The sequence below is a fragment of the Amblyomma mixtum genome, chromosome 2, assembly GCF_055824585.1.
Source record: "Amblyomma mixtum isolate Tamu chromosome 2, ASM5582458v1, whole genome shotgun sequence".
NCBI lineage: Eukaryota > Metazoa > Arthropoda > Arachnida > Ixodida > Ixodidae > Amblyomma > Amblyomma mixtum.
This window is the reverse complement of record NC_143013.1, coordinates 193295602-193311049: the sequence shown is the minus strand read 5'-3', so window position 1 is coordinate 193311049 and position 15448 is coordinate 193295602. Positions and strand designations below refer to the sequence as shown.

Genomic DNA, 15448 nt, shown 5'->3' with positions numbered 1-15448 from the left:
GTGATGATGACTTGGTGAGTTCCAGAGACGGCCTAGGTATATCATTTGGCGAGCTGGGACGCATCTTAATTTGTGAAGAAAATGCGCTTGTAGTTACGGTGTTCTTGATCTCTACAGCACCTCCAAATTGAAATGGGACATTTCGGAAGCTGTTCCGATGGTGGAATTCTCGCCTCCTCAACTCTACAAGAAAAAAAAAGCTGGAGGCAAGCCTGGCTTTCCAACAATGGGGACTACGCCTTCCCGCTGAGACAATATATAATGAGGCCTTATCTAATACCTGTGTGTTCATCCTTTCCGTATTGTGATAGCGCTCACCAGTACCTTGAAGAGTGCATTTCTAACTAGCCCCAGTAGTTGTTCTTTCCCATCTGAAGTTTCACTTCACTTAAAATAGAAAGCGCTATATCACTGGTATGATCAGTAGTGAAGTGTGCATCTATAAATATACTAATTTGAATACTTTTTTCCTCTCCAACTGTTGCATGCCTGGTTCCATCAATATTTGTGACATGCTACCATTTCAAGAAAGCTGTAACATAGACTACATATAGGTTTTGTCTTGGATGCCACAAATTCGTCCGTCCCGATTTTATAGCATCCCCTTTTCATCTAACTAGGAGAGAAATCTAAACTGTTCACGGTTCATTAGTTTCATGGTTCATTAGTTTACACCAATGACTATGCTGTTAACAAGCATATCGAAATCACATGAGTGAAATGCCCCTCCAGGTGTGCCTAGCAGGGATACCGGAAAACAATACGCATGTAGTGTAACTTCTCAACAGCTAGCAGCATGAGCCTCCGTGTTCTTCGCGCTTGAAACTTCTCAGTTTCACTGAAGGCCCAATGGTCATGCTTTCCGTGCAACAAATTATAGTGTTTGGTCTTACAGTGGATTTCTTGCGACTAAGAAGTGCATGAAAATGTTCTCTCTACTCAATCTCTCAAGTTATTCTCTTCAGGCCTCCATGAAACTGCGCTACAATCAAACCAGGACAGCCGCACCTTCAATTATCTGCTGAACCGGGCACGACGCACGATCGAAAATGCGTTTGGCATCCTGGCGCAGAAGTAGATTCTGAGGCGAACCTTTAAGGCAAAAGCCATTAACATCAATAGATATGCTGGGGCATGCATAGTGCTCCGCAACTATCTGCTTAAAGAGCCCGCAGAATCGTACTCAGTGTACTACCCGCCATGCTAGGCCGACGCTGAAGATTGGGAGGGGAGCCTCTCCCCTAGAACCTGGAAGGATGACGACTCCATCTTGGAATTCAATAGACTCACAAGCTTGAATGGAACACGGTACGAGGTTTGTTATGCAGCTATTTGAACCGAACCTTGCACTATACCCGCCACCGAAACAGGAGCATACTTCTCAGTGTTCTAACTTAGATGTCCGGCATTGTCAATCAGGCTTGTTCAACTTACTGAAGCTCCTGTAATTTGTTTCGATTTCTTGTATACAGACAACCTCGGAGAAAAAAGTAGCCTAATAAACTAGATGGTTCTGTAGAACTCAGTTTTAGAACCCCTCCTCTATAATGCTACACATAAGAGGCTCGGGACATTTTGCTACTATATGACATGCAGCACCGGAGTTGGCTTATGGATATAATGAAATATAACTTGAAATACACTTGTTGTTGGGCTAGTTGGTTGGACATGCTAGTTGGTTGGAAATGGTGTTCCGCCTTTTTCTTGTCCGTTGTGTTTTTTTGCGCTGGTTTGTTCACAAGCATAACTTGAAAGCAATTTCTTTCCAGGCATTCCAAGCAATTACGTCAAAAGCTGACACAGCACTTTGTCCCGGCAGGGGTGCAGTGCCATGGCAGCATGTAATGATCACCGGTAACCACGAGTAACTGATGGTGGGTTGAACAATGATGAACTTAATTTTATACAAGTACTTGCAAGGCGGTGGCTGGCTTAATAAAAATGTGCACTGTCTGTAGGAAAAGTTTAGATTTCTCTATGTCGTTGCTTCGAATGGCGCAGTGGACTGTAAATATTTGCAATAGACGGTACACTTGCGTGACCGGGAAAAAATGAGGTTATTTCACAAGAAGAATGCATGCAATGAGCTCATCCATAAGTGAAGCGCAAGTAGCATGAGAAGTGACTGGTTGAAGAAAGATTGCACATGTATTCGCATAGAAAGAAAGTCGTTTGTAAGTTTTATCAGTTGCATATTTCAGAAATATCGCATAATCAAACTGATCGCAAAACAACAAACAGTAGCACAAGTAGGCACTTCAGTACTGCTGTGTCAGCTTTGTAAGCACAGAAACCATTTGTAGCTTTCAGGGCCGTCACGTTGCCGCGGTGGCGCATTGGTTATGGTGCCTAACTTTTGACCCCAAAGATGCAGGTTCGGTCCCTGTCTCCACCACGATGTCCCTCCTAGCGTGATTTACTTTGTAACGGTACACCCCGGAAACCTCGACTGTGATATTTAAACAATTTTACAGCCAAACATAGCAGAATGCGTGACTGCTGTGATGGTTTATGGGGTTTAACTTCCAAAACGCGACTCGAGCTACGAGGGACAGGGATCAAAAGGTATCACAGTTAACTAATAGCATGCAAGCCAGGGCTATAGACGCGAACTACTGCGGGCAATACATAAAATCTGGATTAGGATATGATAACCTGAGAATTATAACTTAGAGTACATTTTAGCGCATAAAAAAGGAACCTAGAAAATTGCTCAGTCCAAAATGCACATTCGTTTGTATGTTTTGTTGTTCATGAAAAATAAAAGCACACCGACGCTATTTAAAAGTAGTCAAACCTACTCTGCCCCTCAATGTGGTGCATCAAATCCACAGCAAAGTGACGCGGAGGGCGGCGGAGGCTAGAATCCAAAAGCATGCAGAGCAGCCCGATTTCGTCTTTTCTTTGATTATCCCTCTGCTCTTGAATTTGCACAATGTGATTAAAACAGGCATGCGTCGCGCTTTCGTCACCTGTATTCCTGTAGACCAAGCATTTCAGAGTAATGCAAACTGGTGAGTCAGTTCACCAAACATCACTTGACAAACAAACACCACTCAGTTCACCAAACATCAGTCAGTTCAACAAACATCACCAAACATCAATCTTGAGCAAAGGAGAGGGGAGATAGGAGAGGAACAGAAAAAGCACAGTCTCGCAATTACCCTACTGTAAATGCCTTCAACTTGGGGGACTAAAACATGTATCCTCTCAGTACTGAACCGATTGTAAAACTCACCCAGAATTTTTTTGGTTTTTGTTTTCTGGCACGTGTGTAACCTACAATGAAACCCACAGTTTCCTGCATTAATCGAAAGAGTATCGAGAGAAGCGAGTATCATTACAGAACTTTTCTTGCACGTGTAATTTATAGCGAAACCGAACCTCGTGCAATATAAGAGGTTTTTAAGAACGTGAAATTCTGCCAGTGTATTCAAATTTTCCTTACTCTTTTTCTCACGCTTCTCCCTCGACATCTCTGCAACTGACCTGAGGCCGCGACTATACAAGTCACTGCATTGCTTACGTGGAGGTGCAATACCAGAGATCATTGATCAATATGCAGCAGCATGGGAACAGGCTGTAGAAAAGCACCATGGTTTTTTTCTCAATCGTAGGTGCATTCTTGATTATGAAGAATTATGCTGCATGAGTAACTACAACAGGATATGCTTATTTCAAACACTAGGCACTAAACCCCTCTCTTCTTGCTGTAACTAATGGCAGCAGTTTAACCAAGACCACTTTAAAAAGACCGCTCAGCAGGAACTGAACATTTGTGCCCAAACGGCCAACATTTCCTTCAACCGCTCAATCGTCAGTTAGTTTACCATGTTTACATCCATGTTGTCTTGGCAAGCCCATGTCAAGCGGGACAGTTCAGGGGTTATGCATAAAAAGCCTTCTCTTTGTCGAAAGCCTTTCACCAGCCTCACCAACAACATATACGAAACTGAAAAGAAAACAACGTACAGAGGGCAAAACGCTTTTCTAGAATACGTTCTGGGCGTGTTTTGGGATAAGCACGCGATATCTAGCGATAACAATTGGTTTAGTATGGTCTGGATGTACGCATTTGCAGTTACGCTCAAAGGATTTTATCGCCATTTATCGCCTTCCCTGTCATATCGGCTTTGGGATACGGAATAGATATTTCAGTCGTTCTAGGCATGTGTTCTGCCCTCTGTACATTATTTACGGCAGGATAAGTAGAATGAACTTTTGGAACGATGAACTGCATTTGCTTGTGAAATTTATTTGCACAAAATGCATGTTTTTTTAGTAGCCTATTGTTTGTGGCCTTGTTATCATCGTCCTCTGTACTGCAGATGACACTAGAGAAACAAATTATGTAGTTCAAGTTTTTGTGATCAACTTTGATGAGGGCAAATATAGCTGCTTGATTACACGCATAGATTCGAGGACAACTGGTCATTGCACCGAGGCGCAGAGTAGAATAGGGTGACTTGACAATCCGAACACATGACTTGACGTTATGACTCCATAGGAAAAAAATCCCAGCGTTTACCTCACAGCTGCTAGCAGTGTAGGTATGCAGCAAGAATACTGTTAACATCACTAAGGATATAGTTTTGTCACAGTGTCATAAAATTAGGCGCATTTTTGTGAAAGACAAAAACAAAAAAAACATCACCGCCCGGATGGGATCTCGCCAGTGCGCGTCGTTAGAAAAGGGGTGAAACAAACCCAGCAGAGCGCCTAGCCTTGTGTGTGTTGCTCCCCTCTCCACCATCGCTCGCCGGCGCGACGCCAAGGGGATTGCGTCAGCGCATGTCGTCGATTTTTCTAGAATTTCGGAGCAGTTTATACTCAGTGCTGACGGAGAGGGCGTAGCCTTGAGTACGCTAAATGATGCCCTCTCCCCTCGCGCGGCGGCGGCGGCGCCACGCCAGAAAGATCTCGAAGAACCTCGAAGCCCGCCTCGGCGCCTGACCAATGGGCACGCGTGCCCGACGCTAGGAGGCGGAGATTGCACAGCCGATACTATATGTACACGTGTGCCTGCCTTCGCGCGAAGAACACACGCGGAGCTACACTATATATGAAGGGCATTGACCACTGTCTATCAGCCCGAGCAGCCATTCAAGCTTCAGAGAAGCGCGTCCGCTCGACTCCCTGATCAACACCATTCGCTCTGCTACGGTCCAACCAAGTAGCACGCGCAAGTCTGCGAAACGGCGTCGTCGTGAACCTCTGGTCGTGGCACTGTCGCAGTGCCCGGTCAACAAATTGTGTTTGTCTGTTTGCGTCTCTCTTATATTAGTGCACTTTCGGTGCAATAATTCATTTGTATTGTAATGGCTCTCGAGTGTAACTTTGCCCGAGTTGCATTGTTCTGTTGATCTCTGTATGTGCTCGTACGAGGTATTTTGAAATCCTATGTGTCATCTCTGTGCTTTATAAACTTTGTTTTCTTTGTGAACCTCTGGCTCCGAACCATTCTCTGTCTTGCGACAAGCGAAAGCTGGACACCAAACGACCAACCCCCTTGTCACTTGGTAGCTGGTCTCTGCTGAGCTTGCCAAGCTGAGTATAGGGCATCTCCTTTGTGTCCGAGACCGCTACCCCCGCACGCTGTAAGCGAGTCTGTGAACTCACATTAAAGTACGCGAAGTGGTGACACACACTAAACTAGCCTTTCTGCAGTATTGCTTTCTCTAATCCAGCTGTCAGGGAATCACTTTCGTGCTATGGGGTGCCTGCGTTATTCATTGCAGGGCTATATTGGATGCCCATGTTGTTCAACTAGCACATTTTTGAACTTCTAAGTCACATTCAGGTCACTTGGGTTGGTTCTCCTTTTCACATGTATTTATAAATCAGTTTTTAAAAGCTCTCGTTATTCTAGGAATTAAACACACAGTGCAGGCTGCGGTGAAGCCTCCATCAGCTCCACCGTAACTTCCAAGTGTGGCCATTTGATAGCTGGGATATCTGAATAGTCTATAGTCTACCAAGCCGAATAGTCTACCAATTTCTGCCCATGCGTAGTCCTTTTGAAGCGAAAGCTTCACTGCGGAACCTAGGGCTTCAATCGCGCACAGTACAAGTTTGACCTTCAGTGCAGTTAGAGGTCAAACTATGAAAAAGAATTTGAATTAATATTCACGATCGGGAGCCGAACCCGCGGCTGCTCGAACATGTCTCCTTTAAGGGCTGCTCAGCGAGACCACTAGGCTATCGGCGCAGCCAACATACCTCGGGTTAAACTGCACCACGATCTCGCGCTGTGCATTGGAGAGCGGCGTCTTCATCAACTTCCATCTGCTCCATCCGCCGGCAATGCCTACTCGCCATCGTCTTCAGTTTCAGTTTCAGTTTATTCACTTTGAATGAAGGTTATACAAACAGGGTGATAAAAGCATCTGGGCCCTTAGCAAGCTGCTAGTTCGGGCCCATGGACTAGGTGTACAAAATAGCGTATTTTATATGAATAGAAGATGTTACACAAAACTACAATCAACTGAAGCAAGTTATTTTTATAGATAATGTCTTTTACCAAGCGAGAGAAATTTGAATTTCTTTTAACCATTACTGGAAGAGCGTTCCAGATTTTTGTACCAGTATATGTTAATAATCGCCTGCTGTATGTGTTGTAAACGGCGGGTAAGTTAAAATTGTAATTATCCTCACTTCGTGTGTGCCTTTTTGGGGGTATAAAGATGGTGGAGAGACATGGGTTATTGCTTGACAGAATTTTATGCACAACACAGGCGGTTTTGTAATCCCGTGCGACTGTGAATGGCATAATCTGCAGTTCGGGAAATAGGGCTGCAGTGTGTTCTCTTTAAGATGAAAAGGTTAGAATGCGCAGAGCACGTTTCTGCAGAATGATGATTGACTCTAGATATGAAGGATAGGTATAGCCCCATGATTCAACGCAGTATGTGAGATGAGAGTGAAAAATTGACAAGTATATTGCTCTGAGCGTTTTAAGAGGAAAGTATTGTCGGGCTTGAAAAAGTACAAAACCTGCATGGCTTAGTTTCTTGCAGACGTTACTGATGTTCTCCTTAAAATGCAATGACGAGTCCAGCGTGACAACTAGGTATCGGCATGATTCGACTTCATCAATGTCTTTCTGACCAATCCTTAAGTTAATAGAACCTTTGTTTTTGCTGCCTAAAATGTGAAAATTACGTAATTTGTTTTTGTGGACTTCACCGTTAATTTATTAGCGGTAAACCATTCAGCTATATTATTTAATTCTTTATTTGCAATTACTTCTTGTCTATTATATCTTTACCAGAAATGAGTACAGCTGTATCATCGGCGTATATTACGGCATCACCATCTTTTAAGCAATTGGGAAAATCATTTTTGTATAAGGAAAATGGAATTGGACCTAATAATGATCATTGTGGTACCCAATGGGAGACTGGCAAAAAGTCGGACATGTCTGTTTCTATGTGTACTCTTTGTTGTCGGTTTGTGAGATAGCTTCGAAAGAAGTTTAACGCTACGTCGCGGAACCCATAGCAAGCTAATTTCATCAATAATAATTCATGATCAACCGTATTGAAAGCTTTTTTTAAGTCCAAAAATATGCCAATAACTGTTTCTCTATTTTGTAAAATATTATATATACTATTTACAATGGCTGTAACGGCTGTGCGTGTTGATTTGTTGGGTCGGAAACCGTGCTGATTGGATACAATCAGATTGTACCTTAATAAAAAGTCTAACATTAGTTTTGTTATAAGTTTCTGAAATAATGTATTAATTGCAGAAGGACTGATACAGGCCGGTAGTTTTCTAACAGATCTCGATTCCCACACTTGAACACAGGAGAGACCCTTGCCTTTTTAAGAATATCAGGGTACGTGCCGGAGTGAAAGGCGGAGTTAAATATCTTTTCCAGGAATGGACAACGTATATCGATATTCGATTCGTGGCACAAATCCACGCTTTCGCTGCAGTTCGAATGTAGTAAACATGCACTGCAGTTTTTTTCGTGCTGTTTTTGAAGTCTTGTGAGGTTTGCCGCAAAGAGGTTTATAATCTCTCACTGCATTGATGAGCAGCTCTCACGGACTACTCCATGTAGTTTTTTGTCGATTCCGATCTCGCCGCGAGGAGCGAAAAACCAGGAGCAGCTCACGCTTCCGACAACTCCCGAAGCGCAGCTAATTGCTTCAGGGGTTTGCAACTCGCAGTCTAAAGGCTGGAAAATCGAGCAGCGAGTGAACGGCCTGCAAATGTAGCTTTTCGACCAATGGGACAGTGTGCGACTGTTGCTTTTCGACGAAGGCGATCGAGCTACCACTGCGAGTAGCAAGTGTGTATAGGCCTGACGCCGCATGCCATCGCCGCCGTCTATGACACGAAATTCGGATAATGCAGTACGCCGGAGTACAATGTCAGAACACATGTCAGCGAATACCTACATTAATGAGTGATGAGAAGTCACGTATTATGAACTATCAAGGTCATGACTCAGCACTTTGCGATTAATGTAAAGGAAGTTGTGCAGAGTTTCTAAAAGTTTGCACAGTCATGACATGTAGTCATACTCATGATTCATGACTGCTAATCATTGTTCAATGCAGCATGACTCGGAACTTTAATTCTGCCACCGAGCATGACTGAACACTTTACAGCACGAATGGTGTTTGTAGAAAGTATGCATCGTCATGTCTTGTAGACGCAGTCGCGAGGGAACACACATAGTCATTGTGCGATGTAGCATGACTAAGGATATTATTACTGTGGCATTCTCGCGCGTAAGCGCTCGTAGTGACTCCCAAAATATTTTTCAACAATGCAACGATATTTTATTCTATGCGCCGGGTTCATCTGTTGAACGCGTGCTGGATATTTGCGGTGTATTTCGCTAAATTTGTGAGCAACATCCCACGAGTGCAACGCTCGTATAAAGATCATCGGCTTTTATTGCGGTCCTGCGTGTATGCTTGAATTTATTGCTTTGCGAGCAGTGAACGAAGTTCCTTTTTACTGGGCCGCCATTAGAGGATGTGGTTATTTTTATGCGTATTGCCGTTCGTTCGCATTTTTGAATTTGATTTTTCTTTGCTGCACCGTCATGCAGGATGCAAGTGATATTTCCAAGATCAAATAAATCTCTTGTGACGCATGGAGATTGGCTGTGAAAAACAAAGTGAGGTGTTGTTAGTCACCAGGCTTCCAGCAGGCGCAATAGCACTGGCATTTTGTTGCACTTTGTTATTCAGACAATGCCCGCTACAATGCATCTACACTTTCACGTTTCCATTGAAAGCACTCTTCCGAGTACCTGCCTTTAATATAGTATGGGGACACTTAGGCTTGAAGCTTAGTATTTCTTTCCTCTTCCTGTGATTCCTTCTTCTCCCACAACTATATGCACGGGGTGTTAGGCTGTGTAGCAGCGCAGGGAAAACTGTGCAGCCTCTTGAGTAATACGAAGCTTTTACAACTGTGATTTATATTTTTTCAGAAAACATGAATGGCTGTGCGATCGGGACTCTTTCTGCGACACTGGTCTGTAAGGAGGCAAACAGTAATTCCCAAGACACATGAAATTGAATGTGCTGTCGACTCCATTTTGATGCCTGTTCCTTAGTTCGTGAGGAACGTCTCACACAGCGAACAGTGCTTACAACTTATTTGCCTGGTGTTCTTTTCACTTTTATACTTCAAAGCCTCCTTAAAGAGAGTTAACACATTATGATTCTGATGCGTTGAAGTGCTTGAACACATTGCCTGATGATATTGACGGACACTTAATGCTCCTTTACAGGCACTGCAGTGCCCATCTCTGACATTTGTGTGTGCTTGTGATTGACAAGCAGCCGAGCACATATCCATTTAGCCACTGCGGCGGCCGCGAAGCATTATAGTCAAAATATTCTTTAAAACATGCTTTAATGCTTCCCGACTGTTTTATATTGCGTCCAAAGAGAGGATAATTTTTTGTGAGGACATTTCATAAAGCTCTCCCGCGAATACATAAAAAAACATTTGCTGAAGCCCAACGTCACATTCTTTACTGTGGTTATAGAAAAATTACGACGCAACGTACAAGTCGTGATATTGCCAATTCTGCCCTTTTAGTCTTGTCTCTTACATGTTTACAACTTTAAACGCAGAGCCTGGACGTTGACACTGCTTGCCTGAAGAATAATTGCAAACCGTGGATCCTGCAAGATCATCATTTACAGGTGTCCAAGTGTGTTTCAATGCTACGGGTCAAAATACTGTAACATAAGTTTTGTGGCCTTTTTATGGGTATTGAGGCCTCACATAATATGAGTCATTTTATTTTCTTTATAATTGCAAGAACAAAACCAGGTATCACAGCTAAATAAAAGGAGCCATCAGCAACTGTGGTTTCACAGACATCTTTTGGAGACCTCTACTTTAAGGGTAAGCTCTTATTATTTTGCTTCATTTCATTCGTTTTTGTGGTGGCTATGCATTCATTGCTCGCTCGTTGCTCATCAAACTAGGTGCACACGTATCTGAACGAACGTGCACTCTTATATGAAGAATACGCACGTACTCACGATGCAGAATTGGCCAGAGTTAGACAGAGAAGTACTCATGATGATATTAAAATGAGAACGCATGCGAGTTTATGGAGAGCAGGCGGGGGTCAAGTGGCGTGTTGAAGTACGTCAATAACCTGGAGACATAGAAAACAATAAAGCATCTTAAATTGTAAACCAACTTCAACTATACACTTTGTAGACGAAAACGCAACGCCTCACTAGAACAGCATTTGGCCACCGAGGTTTAGTAGTTAGCCACCACCTCCCGAAGAATACACCACGTAACCGCACGTTCAGCTCGTAATTTTCTGCGTCACAGGAACTGCAATCACCCGACGCTAACTGCAAACAAAGTTATTTAAATTGAGTTTCTTATAAAGCGCAATATGGAGCTCCACACAATGCCCGCAAAGAATAGTAGAATATTTCGGCTTTATCCATGAACAGCGAATACGTATATTTTGAATAACAGATGTACAAATGTAGCTGCTGGCTTTGTTTTCATCTTTCGGTAAAAGCCTCACCTGAATGATTTCGGTTTCCTCACTCAGTGTCGCTTTTCTTATCGTGGTGCATGATATGATGCTGGTAAAACAGTGATGAAAAATTTCAGTTATCTCACCAACATCCCTATGGTGGAATGTTATTAATCGCGGACGACTTGTAGATCTTCCTCAATGTGAAGCGTGCACTAAAAACACGGAAAAACTGCTTCAGTAAATCTTTCTTCAGTTAAACATGAGCCTTGGATCCAAGTGACAGGCTTGATGTAGTTATAGGAAGGATTGCACTGCAGTTAAATCGTTTCATTTTCGCCTGCCTTGAGTACCGTCACAAGTAATCCGGATGCTTGACCATTAGTATTGGGAACTGAGGATTCCAATATTTTTAACATTTCTTATTTTCTTCAGACCCTCTTCCCCAAAACTGTAAAGAATGAGGCCGTGCAATTTTAGAGTTCCCTTAACTTTATATAACTCCTGAATTAACCATTCAAAAACGTAAAGACATCGGCCGACAGGTATGTGTTAGAGCCGAAGATTAATTGCTGAATAGTAAAGCTCATACCCTCACAGCAGATGAGGGCTTCACCTGACTGCACCGTTGGTGCAGCACTCAGTGATTTTTTGAAGCAGCCTAAGGAAGTTTGTTCTGTTCCTGAAACAGCATGAAAACTGCGACGCTCAACTCCTCAACCTTTCAAGAACATTAAAATATTCGTCGACATCTATATTGTGGAGCCAAAGAGTAATTGCTCAATAGTAATGCTCATACCTTCACACCAGATAGGTGCATCGCCTGACTGCATCATTGGTGCAGTACTCAATGATTTTTTTTGAAGCAACGTAAGGAAGTTCATTCTGTTCCTCAAACCGCATTAAAGCTACGACGCTGAATGTCTGAACCACAACATTGTTCCCAGGTGTACTGGTTTAGGTAAAATACGACCTGGGCTTCAGGGAACTGAAACATTTGCAGCGATCATTGGCATGAAGTACATTAGAGTGGCACTAAGTGGTGAGACCAGGAAATTGAGCCCAGGTGGAATACTTTGTGGAAAGGAATGGCTGACGGTTTTTTTTCTTGCAGTTCGGAAGCAATAATGCTGCATATTAAGGGAAATAGGAAGCCATTGATCATGAAACGAATCCACAAAAATTAGTCAAGAAATCTACCGCTATCTTTAGGTACCCGTTAGAATAGTGTTAGACATTGCTGAAGCCTTCAGCAGTGGTCTTCGTTCTCTAGACCGGACATCACTCGTCTCCTTTCGGGTTCTATGAGAAGTGCGATGGCTATAGATACTGTGCTCTACCAGACACACGGCACATCCTCCTTAAACGGCTAAATCCGGCGATGGCTTTTTGTGTTCGTCGCAGAATACCACGCCCTATTGCATGCCTAATACATAGATTACGATTAAATGTCGCCTACACGCACAAATACTTCCATTTAATTGGACAAGCAGACTTCCCGGACGGTTCCACATGTGGCGTGCTAGAGACTGTAGTGCATGTTTTAGTGGCGTGGTCAGCATATGCACGGGAAAAACTAATGTTAGCATCTATTTTGCAGTCTTTTGACACCTGGCACCTCGCCGAGGTCTTTATAGTTGGCGCTTGGCCAGACAGTTAAAAAACTCTAAGCGCTATCAGGCATTTTAAGCGATTCGGGCCTTGTCTCACGTTTGTATTGTCAGCAAGTGTGCCTTGTCTGTTTTCATCTGCCTCCTCTTAACATCATCATCATCATCATCATCATCCATGGAAACCCTCTTTTAAGCTTGAAATGCTTTTAGCTCCCGTTGTCGGCAGTGTCGTGACGTCACGCCGAGACTGAGAGCCAATATCCGAGAACTGAATTCCACTCATCCGAGCACTGAAACGAGAGCATCCGGGCACCGTACGAGATTTAACGAGAGTCTCTAAGAGAGAGGGCCGCTTAGAGCAAGAGGGGAGCTCCAGGGCGAGATGGGCTTTGAGCGGAAAAGCTGCTTCGGCGCCGTCCCCAAGGATGGCGCTGCGGTCCCACACTCACGCATGTAAAAGACCGGCCGCTGGGCCTTCAGCTCATGACGTTTCCCCGTTTGGCAGGCAGATGTATACACTCTCGCAGAGTATTCGAACGCGCTGCATATACATTCTTGCCAAGCCTGCGTCTCTACGTGTCCGCGTACGCTTTTGCATCGTCCTGCATTTCAATGCCGCCACCGTCACAGCTGCGTAAGCCGAGCAATGGAGCCTGACAGAAACCGGATACAGCTGGCGAGGCAGGGCGGAAGAGATTCCCCAGACACTCACAGGAAACGATTGCATCCACGTGGGCCAGTGCACAGTATGTGTGGTGTGGTGTGTTTCAAGATTTTGACTAGTACCATCTACAACCAATGTGTTATGCCAGTAAACATTTTATGCTTACTCTACTCTCGGCTACAGGAGAAGAGATTTTTTCGCCTGTTCTCTTTCCCCAGTGCAGTGCAGCAAGCCAGATAATCATTTTTCAGGCCAACCTCTCTGCCTTTCCCGTCAATAAATGATCTTTCTTAATTATGAGGTTCTTGCGTAAGCCACTGGACGGGCGCAAATATTTTCAGCGCTATTGGCCTCTTTCCCACACAATAAATACTAGGTGGAGCCTAAGTGTTTTGGGCCTGTAGGTTTTGACAGATGAGCAGGACCGCCTCCAACTCCTGTCTGGTAGGATTGGGCGGTAGGGGGGGGGGGGGGGGCAGATGGGACGCCGAAACCATGTGGAAGGTGTCAGCCACCTCCGCACAGAACTGGCGTGCGCCATTCAAGATTATAGTGAAATGCTTTTTTTAATCATCACCGTGCACAGTACAGTGTTGGTGAGAATTTTGATGAGGAAGCGCTCGTCAGCGCGATCCAGACCCTTGCAAGAAGCCGGGTAGCGCTGGGGCTCCTCCTTGTAGTAATCGGTGATGTGTTTCAATGTAAGGGCCAGATTGTCTAACTGGGAGAGGACTTCCAAGGACAGGGAGATAACTGGGAGAGAGAGTGGGCGGGCGGCCTTATCGGCGTGAGCATTTCCCTGCAGCCCCTGGCGACCGGGGGCTCAAACCAGGTTACGCGGAGTTGGAACTTCGGATCGGCAGCTAGACTGTAGTATGCGCCGAGCAAGCAGGGAAGACCATCCCAGCCCATGTTCCAACAGGCCCCTCGCGAGTCGGTGATGATGTGTTTCGACTAGCGATTAGTCAGAGCCAGAGGAATGGGAATCTCTTCCGCGTGTGGTGGGCTGTATACTTTGAAAGTGAGCCCGTTACTTGCGTTTGTGTTGTGTACGACTGCGGCCGTCTACCACCCCCCGTGGTGTGGGCTGGCAACGTCCACGTAGTACACGTCTTGTTGGGGACCATTGCATAGTGGCAACGCTTAAGAGCGTGCCCGGCGTCGACCACTATGGTCATCCCTGGACATGTTGCGGGGAGTGATATCGGACCCGGAGGGTTCGTGTCCAGGTTTCCGGCACCCTTTCTCTTCCCTCAACGTGGTAGTTGTGTTTGGTGTGTGGCAGATCCATGAGGCGGCGTCCGGACGTGGTCTCTGCAAGACGTGTGAATTGGTTTACAAAATAGGCTTCTCGAAGCTCCCGGGGCGTGTTTCCCACACCCAAGGCAAGAGGCCTCTCGTTGAACGTGGCCGGCTTGATAACTTTTCAGCGGATGCCTCTCAGTTGGTCATCATCGTGTTGGCGCACGTGGAAGTACAGGGTCGAGTAGAGGATCCTACTCGTTACGAAAGCATGGGCAAGCCGCAGTGCATCTTTTCTTCGTAATCCACCCCGTTTTTTGGAGACCCAGCGGACCATGCGGCCCACCTAGTCTCCCACCGTGAATAGTTTGGCCAGGGTGATGTCGGCCATGTGTTTACAGTGCAGGAAGCCAAGGACGCGGATCTCCTTGGCCTCCTGGACCGGCCTCGAGGGGAGACTGATCGCGAAGCGGATTTTTGTCTCGCGGGGAGGGGCGTACGTGCACAAATTCAGATTTAGCTGGGCAGCACTAGAGTCCGCAGTAGGTCGCTCAGTAGGTCAGTAGGTTCATCTTCCCTACGACTTGCCTTCTCATCCCGGGATACATCGCGCTCTTTACGCGGATGATATTACAATCTGGGCCACGCACGGTAACCTGGGTCACATGGACTCCTTCCTGCAAGTGGCAGCTAATAGGAGCGGTTGTTGGGTGTAGTGGTATTTCCTTTCGTCGTGCAGGAAACTGTACGAAACAAAGCGTCTCCAGAAAACACTACTGCCAAACTAATGGAGATGGGATTATGTATCTACAGAAACCTAGATATGGAGATGTGAAGAGGTAACTGAAAATAATCCTGGCGTTTTCATAGACTCTGCGTTTTCGAAAGAACAATTTCCAAGCGAAAGCTTCACTGCGCTACGAAAAGCCAAGGTCATGGTGT

At 45.0% G+C, this 15448-nt stretch overlaps 1 pseudogene; it reads right to left on the bottom strand.

Moving 5' to 3' along the window:
* The window catches only part of LOC149361955 (uncharacterized), a 46106-nt pseudogene extending 31004 nt beyond the window's left edge, over positions 1-15102 (bottom strand).
* Between the last annotated feature and the right edge of the window lie 346 nt (positions 15103-15448).